The sequence below is a fragment of the Prionailurus bengalensis genome, chromosome C1 (genome assembly GCF_016509475.1).
Source record: "Prionailurus bengalensis isolate Pbe53 chromosome C1, Fcat_Pben_1.1_paternal_pri, whole genome shotgun sequence".
Classification (NCBI taxonomy): Eukaryota; Metazoa; Chordata; class Mammalia; order Carnivora; family Felidae; genus Prionailurus; species Prionailurus bengalensis.
The window spans coordinates 198,847,129-198,859,097 of NC_057345.1; positions in this window are offsets into that span (position 1 = coordinate 198,847,129).

Consider the following 11,969-nt stretch of genomic DNA (forward strand, 5'->3'; position numbering starts at 1 on the left):
CTCCCTACTCCCTTCCTTTGCCTGGTTTATTCCTACTTTAGAGTTCCTATCCTCTAGGATTGATAATGTCTGTCTCCCCACTGTAGATTTCTAAGTTCCCAGTACTTTCCATATCATGCATCACATTTCTTTACTAGAAGCTCTCATCCCGTATGACTGTCAATAATTAGATTCTAATTGGAGAGCTATAAAAATGTTATCTACATATATTAAACATTTATTTTAGCCTAATACATTTAAATGCACCATTACTCACCAGTTTTGGGTTTTTTTGTTTGTTTTTGGATTTTTTTTGATGTAGGGCTATGGCTTTTAATTTGGGGATGGGTCCATTGACTGGAAGTTCTTTGTCTTTCTTTACCATGTGTAAGTTCTAGTTTTATTAATTTTTTTTTACATTTATTTATTTTTGATAGAGAGCACAAGTGGGGAAGGGGCAGAGAGAGAAGGAGACACAGAATCCGAAGCAGGCTCCAGTCTCCGAGCTGTCAGCACAGAGCCTGACCCAGAGCTCGAACTCACAAACCGCGAGATCATGACCTGAGCCGAAGTCGGATGCTTAACCGACTGAGCCACCCAGGAGCCCCAAGTTTTATTGTATTTAAAGTGGAGTTATAACTTCAAGTGAAGTGAAAACTTAGATGTTTGCCAGCCAACCTGAATGCAGAATTCTCTGGATTATTAAGACTTTCTTTTGAGATTTTCGTGGTAGTCTATCCTATACCTAGTTGTGTGTGTTTGTTTGTTTTAAATGTTTGTTGATTTTTGAGAGAGAGAGAGAGAGTGTGAGTGGGGGAGGGACAGAGAGAGAGGGAGACACAGATTTGAAACAGGTTCTAGGCTCTGAGCTGTCAGCACAGCAGAGCTCGAACTTGGGAATGGTGAGATCATGACCTAAGCCAAAGTTGGATGCTAAACTGACTTGAGCTACTAAGGTGCCCTAATCCTATATCTCGTTTTGATAGAAAAGTTTTTACTGATTCTTCTTTACTGAGTCTTTCCAAAATATTCAACTTAATTTTGAAAGGAACAACTCTTTCATTTTACACTCTATTTCACTGAATTATGTAAGCAGTGTTTAATTATATTATGTGGTTACAATAATAAGTTAACTGTCATAAATAGTTTGGGCACAAACACAACTAATTCTTGGCAAGGATGCAACTCAACCAATGAGAGAAGTGTGTAGGCTTACTGGAGCATAGCCAACTGCCTGTGAGCTTTCACTGAGTCCTGAATATTAATCGGTTTGCTTAGCAAAGGCGATTGAAAATATTAGTTAATTTGCCAAATCAGTTAAGTGAGGGTCTGTTAAGGGTGCTTTGTTATCATAGTCGTCTCTTTTCCACATTGACTTAGGCACTGTGAGGTCAGGAGAGGCATGCATGTCTTAGAAAGGGACCATCTCTCTTTTTATCTACTACTACACCTACCACCATGTGCTAGACACAAATATTTGCTGAAGAAATGAAGATATTAACAAACACGTGGAATACATACCTCTTCTAGCCTGTCCTTTCTCCACTATAGCTCAAGTGCCAATTTCTTAATTTATGCTGACTTTCCTGACCTTTCCATCCTCCAAAGTATAATGTGTAACTTTTTTTTCTGCCCCACTGTACTCTACACTTACTCCCAATATACCACTTAAATATACTCTTACTAACATTTGATTTTGTTTCTGTTTCTCTTTAATCTGTGACGTATCTCCTGACAGCAGAAAAATGTTATTTTTGTAACTTGTGTTTAATATATGAATGGCACATGCTATTTATTCAAAGAGCATTAATTAAAAGAATAAATAGTTCTGCCATGTAGATATTCTTGTCATCACTTTAGGTGAAGAAATTGAGGCCATAAAAATTGAACATTTTAAGTCCTAATACAAAACAAATGAATCTTGAGGTCTCCTTTACCTGTGGATCCCAAAGCTCATGTTCTTTTAACACTATTATATCTCCTTCAATCACTTAGTACAATAAAACCTCTTCTAGCAATGGAAGTAAAGCATTTCCTGGCCCAAATCAATCCTTCTCACCTGCCAGCTATTTGTGAATATTAATATTTTCTCTGTTTTTTTATTAGACTCATAGGTAAACGTCAAGGAGGAAGGGCAGATGAAGAATGCTTAGGAAAAAGGGTACAAACCTGAGCAATAAGGAAAAGTATGTGGTTTGAATTAGAGGAATGTGGAGGTTGAGGTGGGAAAGAGATTGCATAAAGCAAGTCAGACTCAAGGATATAGATTTACCGTATGGCATTACTTAACCCATGGAATGAGACATTTGTATAAATTATCCATGCCGTTGTTTCCCTCCATGGAGGATACTGTATTTCCCATGTGTGGTTTGGGAAGGCTTCCTGGAGTAGATTGATTTGAAGTAGTATCTTGAATGGTAGAGAAAAATAGAGCTTAGTGTTTGGAAAAAGGTATTTAATCTGCAGACTGTAAGGCCAGTGATATTGAAGGAATTGACAAAAACAAAAAACAGGCAAATCCCGATGGTGGGTAGTGTGAGAAGCTATTGCAATAGTGAGTGGTAGAGAATCTGTAGAATCTTTTTATTAATGATTTCTCCAGGACCTCCAACTCTGTAGCACTGACCTTTGAGTTCATCTTTGATTTTATCCAGATCAGACTTGCCTAGTACTCCTCTTAGTTCTTAAGACAACATACCTTGTGCCAAATCTCTTTGTTCTCAAACTAGTAACTTCATGTTTTAGAAAGTTCCGATCTAAAATCAATTCTCCAGTTTTTTTAACATTTCTGTAACTTACTTTCTTTCAGCATACTTAATAAAGTAGAAGTTCAACTTTTTGTGTGTTATACCACCGATGAACTATCTTCCATATCATCTGATTAAAACATGTCTAGGATATACTACTATCTTTCCTACCTCTCCTCATTTTTAGCTTTTTTGGCAAAGATGTACCTCCTTGTGGTCACCTTCTTCAATATCATTCTCTCTACATAATCATCTCTTATTTTTCTTGGCTACTTATAAATTCTCTTCACCTACAGCAAGATGGGTCAGTGGTCTCTTACTTTTCCAACTACCAATTTACTTCAATCACTTTACCATGAATTTTCTTCCCCTAAAATTAAATTGGCTATCTTCACTAAAAATTAAAGATACAGAATGATCCAAAAACATAAAATATAAATATCATTTTGGTATACTTTGTTTATCTTCATGTTTAAATCCCTGGCCCATCATTTGTTGACTACACAGATTTAGGTAAGCCATTAAGTCCTTTTAAGTCTGATGTTACTCTAACTACAAAATAGGGTTGACAATGGCATCTACATCATATGATTGTTCAGAAAATGAAATAAGAAAAGCACCAAGATCACCACAGCAACTGCTACATAAGAACTTGCTAAAAGGTAGCTGTGGACATTATTATAACACAGGAATATGTATAGAGTTTAAATGTTAGGATAGATCATAGATTTGCTATTGAGACCTTGGATATGTGGCTAGTCCAAACTGAGATGCACTGTAAATATAAAGTACAAACTGGATCTCTAAGACTTTACGAAAAACAAAGAAGGTAAGACATGTCATTAAGTTTTCATATGTTTACATGTTCAAATGATAATATTTTAAATGTACTAGATTAAATAAAATCTATTAAAATTCATTTCACTTTAATTCTTTAAATGTGGCTAAGAGAAAAACTTTAAATTACATACATAGCTTATATTTGTAGCACATATTACATATCTATTGCATAGCACTACTACAGATAATGATAATCACACTCAGGAGTGGGTTTAATTTTACTTAGAAGTCCTGTCATAATCTTTGTATCTCAGGTAAAATTGTTGTCATTTGTAATAAATGTTTACTAATTCTTACAATATATACATATTTAAAATATTTTGACACCTTTTATTATAAGATATATAGAAGATGCTCTCTCTTAGGATTACAGATTTTAAATGATCAACTTATAATTTGAAATTCTTTCTGTGTCCTGTATTTGTCAAATATTCTTATGTAGCCTGTGAAAATAATAAAGATTTACATGGGCATCATATATTTATGTACCCAGTTAATTTATATCTGTGTGGGCAACTGAAGATCCATGTGATAATAAATGGGAAAACTTAGTTAATTGTACTATAAACCATGCAGGTTACCTGATCTGTGGTTAAAAAGTGGTCCTAGAGAAGCCTGTGTAAGGAAAAGAAATTGTCTAAAAGCTTTGTCTGGATATGGGGCTGTTCTATTACTGTATACCCTGCCTCTTAATTACGACCTTGAACATCATTTGACTGTGATGAAACCCTAGTCCCCAGTATGTGATTAAATAGTTGTCAAGAAAAGAGGCTTCTATAAGTACAGTCACCAAAGGCCTCAGGATGAGTGCCTCAGTTTCTGTCTCTCCAAACTGGGATGAGCTCCAATAACCTCTATATCAAAATAAGATAATAATACATAGCACATTGAAATAAGTATAAACATATATCTACTTTTTAAAATATTTATATATGCCACAGATCTTAAAAGAATAATCTTAGGTATTAGTCCACCACACAGATAACAAAGAAAAACAAACTACTCAAATGTTCATGAGGGAAGACACATGACCAGACTTCCCCCATCTCCCTGTCCCGTTCCAGCCTCCACAGCTGAGGTGTATGGGGACTCCCACTCAGGCCAAGCAGTGCCCTACATTTGTGCAGGTTTAGGATCTCTGGTTCTGCTCTTTGTTTCTCTTTCTTAGACACGTTCAAATTCAGAGGAAGTGAAAATTGAGATACATTTCCCTTAAAAGTCCTCTGTAACGTAATTTCAACCTAACATTTTATCTTCCTGAAAACTTTTCAACAAAATTTTCAAAATTTCTCTTAAATACCACTTTTTCTAGGAGACTATTCTTGGCTTCTAAACCTTCCACTATGAGTCCCAGGCCATTTGTACCTCTGTCTTAACCCCTGGTGACATCTTTGCTTTATAGTCCTTTTTATATAAGTTCCATTCCTTCTACTGTTGTACACATTTATTGATAGAACTCTTTTATACTTTACATTTTAACCCCTTGAGTTTGACTTTAACGTTTGCTTTCTTACTGTTCTCTGTCCCCAGATGATCTCATCTACTCTGTGGCTTCAAGGACCATATGGTGTATAAATACACACTATATGAATTTCAAGTGGAGTTTATAAAACTTAGGCTCAGATCTCTTTCCTGGTATTAACCCAGTATCTTTAATTTCATATCAGACTTCTCCATTCGGATATCATACTAGCATTTCACACTTAACCTGTTTGATATGTTTCTCCTCTTTCTACCCCTCAAATCTGTTTCTCCCTCCATGATTTTGATGTCAGTAAATGGCACCACCAAGCACCTGCTTTGCCAACTCAGAAACTAGAGTATTAGCCTTAATTTGTCCCTCTTCCTCACTATGTGCATACAATCAATGACCAGTCTAACATATTCTACCTCTTATATATCTTTGGAATCTGACCACATCTCTTCATTTCCAGACCATTCCCATAGCATAAGACACCATTATCTGTTTCCAGAATTTACTGCAGCAGCTTCTACTTCCAGTCTGGCATCCGTCCAATCTAATCTCCTATTGAAACCCAAGCAATTTTGTAGATCTAATTATGTCACACCCCAATAGAATCTTTATTGGTTCTTATTTCCCTTGGTATAAAAATAAAATTCCATGAGTTAGAAAAACAAAGCCCTAATACCTGACTTTACTTATCTCCAGTTTTATCTCTTGCTATATTCCTCTTCTTATCCTATGCTCTAGCCATATCAAATATGCAATCCCCTAAAGGTAACCAGTCATATTTATTTTCTTTCTTTCATTGTCTCTGACTCTCTTTTCACTTTTCCCTCATGTGTCTGTCTGCCTCTCTCTCTACTTTCCCTTCTAGGACTTGGTAGATGTCTCCCTTCTGCTTAGAACACATGTTCCATTTTCCCTTCTCACACTTCTGTCATCTTCAACTTTACTTCCATTTATCCTTTTGGACTCGGCTTAGATGTCACTTCTATCAGGATGCATTTTCTCACTCCAGGGATAAATTAGGTTCTTCTTTCATTTGTCTCCATAGAATTTTACTTTTAGATTTTTATTAATAACTGTCATGTTTTACTCCTAATGTTTTCTTTCTCACTGTAAGATAATTTACTTGAATATAGGGACTGTGTTTTATTTAATAGTATGTCCTAAACAGCCAGTCTGGCAAATTAGAAATACTGAATAAATGAACTCCCTATAGCAAAATGGCAGCATGCGTTAGGCATTCTAATCCCTTATCGATGATTTTACCAGTGAATACTGTAACAGGAAGCAATCACACAGAAAGAAAGTGATAGCACAGAAAGGAAAGGGAGAGAGCTTATGGTCTCAAACTTTCCAAGGAGATTTTAATGATGAAAACTAAATCATCTGCATATTCTATCCTCTTAAAGTCATCCTATAGGCTAATTCTGTAGACATTTCCCTAAACTCTAAGGACACAAAATGACGTTGCCAAGAATCCCAGAATAAATAATGTTCACTGGGCCAGAATCCTAGAATAAAAATGTGACCATGTTGCTCCAAGCTTGTTCTTTTAGTACCAATTACTAAAATTAGTAATTTAGGAATTTCTTCAGGGTCCTCAAAGACAACTAAAAACTTTCCATCTTTAAATGATAATAATTTGTTTCTTTCACCTTGACAGAATCAGGTTTAAATATAAGTTAAAAAATGTGTACATTCTTTGTTTTCTAAATGCTCTTAATATTACTCAATAAAATAATCCAGAATATTTTTCACACTTAAATAAAAACATAAGCTTCCTTTACTTACAGTAAAATATCAAAAGGCCTTGTTGTATCATGAATTAAGTGTTACTCCATATAAGTCAGGCTTGCTTTTGTACATAGTGATAAATGGGGTGGGATAAGCCATTCACTCTTACTGTCATTCAGATGGTCAACACTGTAGCTGTCCTTGTTTCTCCAAATTGGTTTTATTATGGAGTTATGCCATAATAGCTGGACAAATGGGATAAATTCAGATCTCATAGACCAAAACAAATTAAGAAGCTAAAGCTCTTTTCTTTTCCTAGACGACTGCATTTGTAATTTACGCAGTCTCAAAAGAGTGAAAATAAGTCTTACTTAAAAATAAGAAAAATGGGAAACAGTCTTTGCTTCTGAGAAATACAAGGATTATTTATAATTCAGCCTCCAGAGAACTAAAGAACAAATAGCAGAGAAACAGAAACCAGAGTATCTACACATTTGAAATGTAAGAAGCGAATAAATTATACTGGTTGTATGTTCACACTGTCCTGGTATATTATTAAAGGTGACAATTGTCCAATAGGAGGCTGATAGATTGCCATTACTGATACATGATGCTTGGATGGGCTGGGTTACCATGGGACACCAGCAATTGCCCAAAGCTACTTATAAACTTCTATGTGGTGACTAATAATCGTAGATGAGTTATACACACATTAGAAATGTAGTTGGCAGAGCCTACTGATATTAATATGAGCCACATGATCATAACAGAAAACACATATTCTTCATTATCTTGGTCATTTCTGGAGGCTTGTTTCTCTTTCTTTCTTTCTTTCTTTCTTTCTTTCTTTCTTTCTCTCAATTGAGGATAATTTTGCCATGTTTTCCGAGTCAGATACAGGAGTATAACGTAACTAGTAACTGTAGTAACTAACTGTACTAGCTAACCAACTGTAGTAACTAACCCAAACTCTTCACTGTTAAATTTTCTATAGGTTAGAAACTATAAACCAAGATAAATTACTCTAAGAATTCAAAATACAATAGCACAAATGAACATTTTATTAAAGCTTAGAGATACCATATTGAAAATGGTCTCTGAAGATAATTTTTTTAAAGGCCACTTTTTTATAATTAAGGCAGAGAATGTTTTTCAGCATATTATAAAGAGAGATGTGTCCACTTTAAAAGATTCTATTAAAAACAAAGGAGATATAACACCATAGCGCTTGCTCATCTTTATTTCATAAGAATTAGGCAACGACTCATGTCATATCTCAAAGACCCAATGAAGGTACTTGAGATCTTGCAAATAAAGTGCTATTCTCCCTTTACCCATGCCTGAGGCAGTTTTTCTCATGCTCATAATGTGACCAAGCGATCACGTTCTTAGCTATAATCAGATTTGTCAAAACATTAAATAAGAAAGCAGAAGACTCTGGGCTTATACTTTTAGGTTTGACAATATATCAGTGTTATGGTTTAGCCGAAGTACCATTTGTTAGAATGACTACAAAGTAGTTTGGCTAAGAGTTTGGAAAATCATGAGTCATTTGCTGTCCCAGTTTTTATTTTTCCCTTGAGTGTTATCAAATGATACTAATATATATTCATGTTACAATCTGATGGAAATAAATAAATAAAACAGTGAAGGGAGGTGGGATGGGCTGGGGGGACAAGGGATAGACTGTTGGAAGGCCAAAATATCAGGTTACTTACTTACATTGTAGAAGTAAGACAAGGAGAACATGATGGTACAGCAACCATCGCTGAAGACTGGAGAAACTTGTCAGGTCAAAGCCAAGAAATTCCAAATGGTTGTACATGTCTCATTCCTGAGGGCAGACAACATGAGGTAGGATTTTATTATAAATATATCACTCACTTTACAATAGATAGAGTTGAGACTGGGAGGGAATCTTGGAAATGCCCGTATGCTATAGAATTAACAGTAAAAACGTAAGTCAGTAGATAGGTTTTAGCACTACACAGAATAAGCGTAATATCCAGGCAGCTCACTGACTTTGGAGGATATAATAGAGTGATAGCATTTGCAAACCCTTGGTATATCATGGCCAGAGCTTCTAGTATTGATAACTTCATATTACTCTTGATGAATTATTCAAGGTTTTTACATAGGAAGACATTAGAAAACAAAGTGTAAATATAGGAAATTACATTCTGCAGTAAGGAAAGAAAATGAATATTTTGTATGAGGGTACAGATAGTTTTAGAAATGGGTAAAGAATTCCATCAGTTATGAAGGATACTTGGTAAATAACTGAAAGCCCACACTTAAGTAAAAGAGTCTTTAGGAAACCAATTTAGGATAATTTATCCATTAAAAAAATTTTTTTAACATTTATTTTTTGAGAGACAGAAACAAAGCATGAGCGGGGGAGGGTCAGAGAGAGAGAAGGAGTCAAAGATTCCGGAGCAGGCTCTAGGCTCTGAGCTGTCAGCACAGAGCCCGATGTGGGGTTCAAACGCATGAACTGTGAGATCATGACCTGAGCTGAAGTTGGATGCTCAACCCACTGAGCCACCCAGGTGCTCCTAATTTATCCACTTTTAAACTTCCTGCAGAAAAAAATTTTTTTAATTACTGCCACTATTTTTTTAAAAAAATGTTTATTTATTTTTGAGACAGAGAAAGACAGAGCATGAGCAGGGGAGGGGCAGAGAGAGAGGTAGACATAGAATCTGAAGCAGGCTCCAGGCTCTGAGCTGTTAGCACAGAGCCCGAGGCGGGGCTCGAACTCATCAACTGATGAGATCACGACCTGAGCCGAAGTCAGGTGCTCAACCGACTGAGCCACCCAGGCACCCCTGCAGAAAAATTTTAATTCCAGGTTATTGGTGCCCTTCTACTTAATGCTGTATTTCTCAGCCTTACTGATTCTTTGAATTCATTCGGGATCATTCTGTTTAAAAATTAGAATGAACAAAACGTTACTTATAAGGTATGTCTGCTAAAAGAATATTTTTGTTGTTCCCTACTTGGTAATATTTGCTGTCTTAGTCCCTTCAGGCTGCTGTAACAAAATGCCACAGACGTGGTAGCTTAAAGATAAGAGATTTATTTCTCACAGGTCTGGAGGCTGGAAGTCCAAGATCAAGGTGCCAGCAAGGACATATTCTGGTGAAGGCCCTCTTCCCAGGTCATAGCTGGTGGCTTCTTTCTGTGTCCCCACATGGTGGAAGGAACTAGGGAGCTCTGTGGGTCTCATTTAAAAGAACATTCATCTCATTAATGAGGGCTCCACCCTTATAACCTAGTCACCAACTAAAGGCCTGACCTCCTAATATCAAATTGGCATTAAGATTTCAACATATAAATTTTGAGGGGGGCACAAACATTCCTACTATAGACTTGCTATTCTCCTCTGTTAATGGGGCTTGCCAATCAAATGCTGAATAAACTTCTTTAGAAAATAAAATGCTAGGCTAAGTATATCTGGAATTAAAGTCTAGTTTTAATTTTTTCACTTACTTGAGGTGTTTATGAACAAAATCACAACTGATCTGAACTTGTTTCCTATCAGTAACATGAAGTATCAAATACTCTACACTGCCATGAGAATATTGAGAGTGAATTAGATAAAGCCCGTAACAATTGTGCTAATTTGCAAAGTACTTGTGGAAAAGGTTATAGTTTAAACTCATATATATTCTGCTTGCATTAAATTACTTCTATTGAAAGAGACTATATTTCAGATTAATCAGAATTGTGACAGGATGAAGAACACATAGCAAATGGTGCAGCAGGTCATGCAGAGAAGAGGGGAATGACAAAAAAGTTGATATAGACACAGATGAGGACAAGTGTGAGAAAGGAGCTAGAAAGAAATGTAGATGAATTACAAGACATGGGGGTGGGGGGTGGAAACACCAGGAAATCAAGGTAAAACAAATAGGGAAAAAAAAGGACACTCACTGCCTGGCCTGGGAGAATCCATTTCTGAGATGTACATCCATGTTTACTGCTCTAAAAGCCAAATGCCCTAGGTCCCCCATCTGTAATTTTGAATGGGAGATTTTAAGAGTCGGAAGCTCCATCATTTATAAAAGCTGTGTTGGCCAGTCTTTTAAGCTTTTATATCCACCAAACCTGAAGCAGTACGTGGTGGGCCCAGGGCATGGATATAACAGGGACTGTATTCCCATGTCCTCTTGGTTATATTCTCCTGCTTCCTCCTCAAGGGTTTCATGAAGCACTCCCAATGGTGACAGGGACTCTGAGTCCACTCTTCATCAATTGAGATAAAATGACAAGTGATTCCTGCCTTTTCAGTAATAGGCTTACCTAAGGTCCAGTAGAGTCCAATCAACACCCTTACTGTACCTCCTTTACACCTTTGGTTCTTCCTGAAGCACTCAAAAGTCTTGTTTCTTTGCATATGTTCCAATCAGTCAGATGATCAGGTTCATACAGCTCTTTTAAGGGTTTCTAGAACGAACAACTCAACAGCAATATGGGCAGTATCTGCTTTTACTATTTTGAGGGACTTTGCCTGTGCTTGACAAAATTTCAGGTTAGAAGCAGTTGGTCTGATCTAAGACATTCTAGGATTATAGAACATCAGTAGGGGAAGAAAAAAGGTTAATCTTTCTTTTTCTCAGACTATTTTTATTTTCCAGGATCTCCCCCACCCTGACATTTACCCATTTTTCTATGGGATTATATATGCTTTATCTCCTTTGTCAATTTATCCCATCTGCCTGTTAGGCTACTTTAGGGAAGCAAGTTTTGTGCCAAATGGAAGAAAAGCAGCACAATTAAATTTCACCCACTATTATCCTCATTGGTCTTCTAGTGAAAAGTTAAAATCATAATGGGGACTTTTAGTGGGGCTATTAATAAAACATGAGATGTTACTGGAAGTTTAATGGGTGCATCTTAGACCTCCTACGAGCAAAAGGTACAGTTGCTCACATCCTAAAGATGGTCCTTTGTCTTGAGCATATTGGTATATCTAAAAGTCATATCAAGATTTCAATTATTTATCATTTCTCAGACCCTACTGCAATAGAAAAATCAAAAACAAATAGCATCTTTTAAAAGTCTTTTTCATTTTGCTGTTGTCAGTATTATAAGCCAGGTGAATCTGATAAATATTTCTTGTTGATTTTCAAGGAATTCTTCATAAATGTACTAAGAGTAATTATTTGTTAGGTGCATCTTTTTTTTTTTTTTTT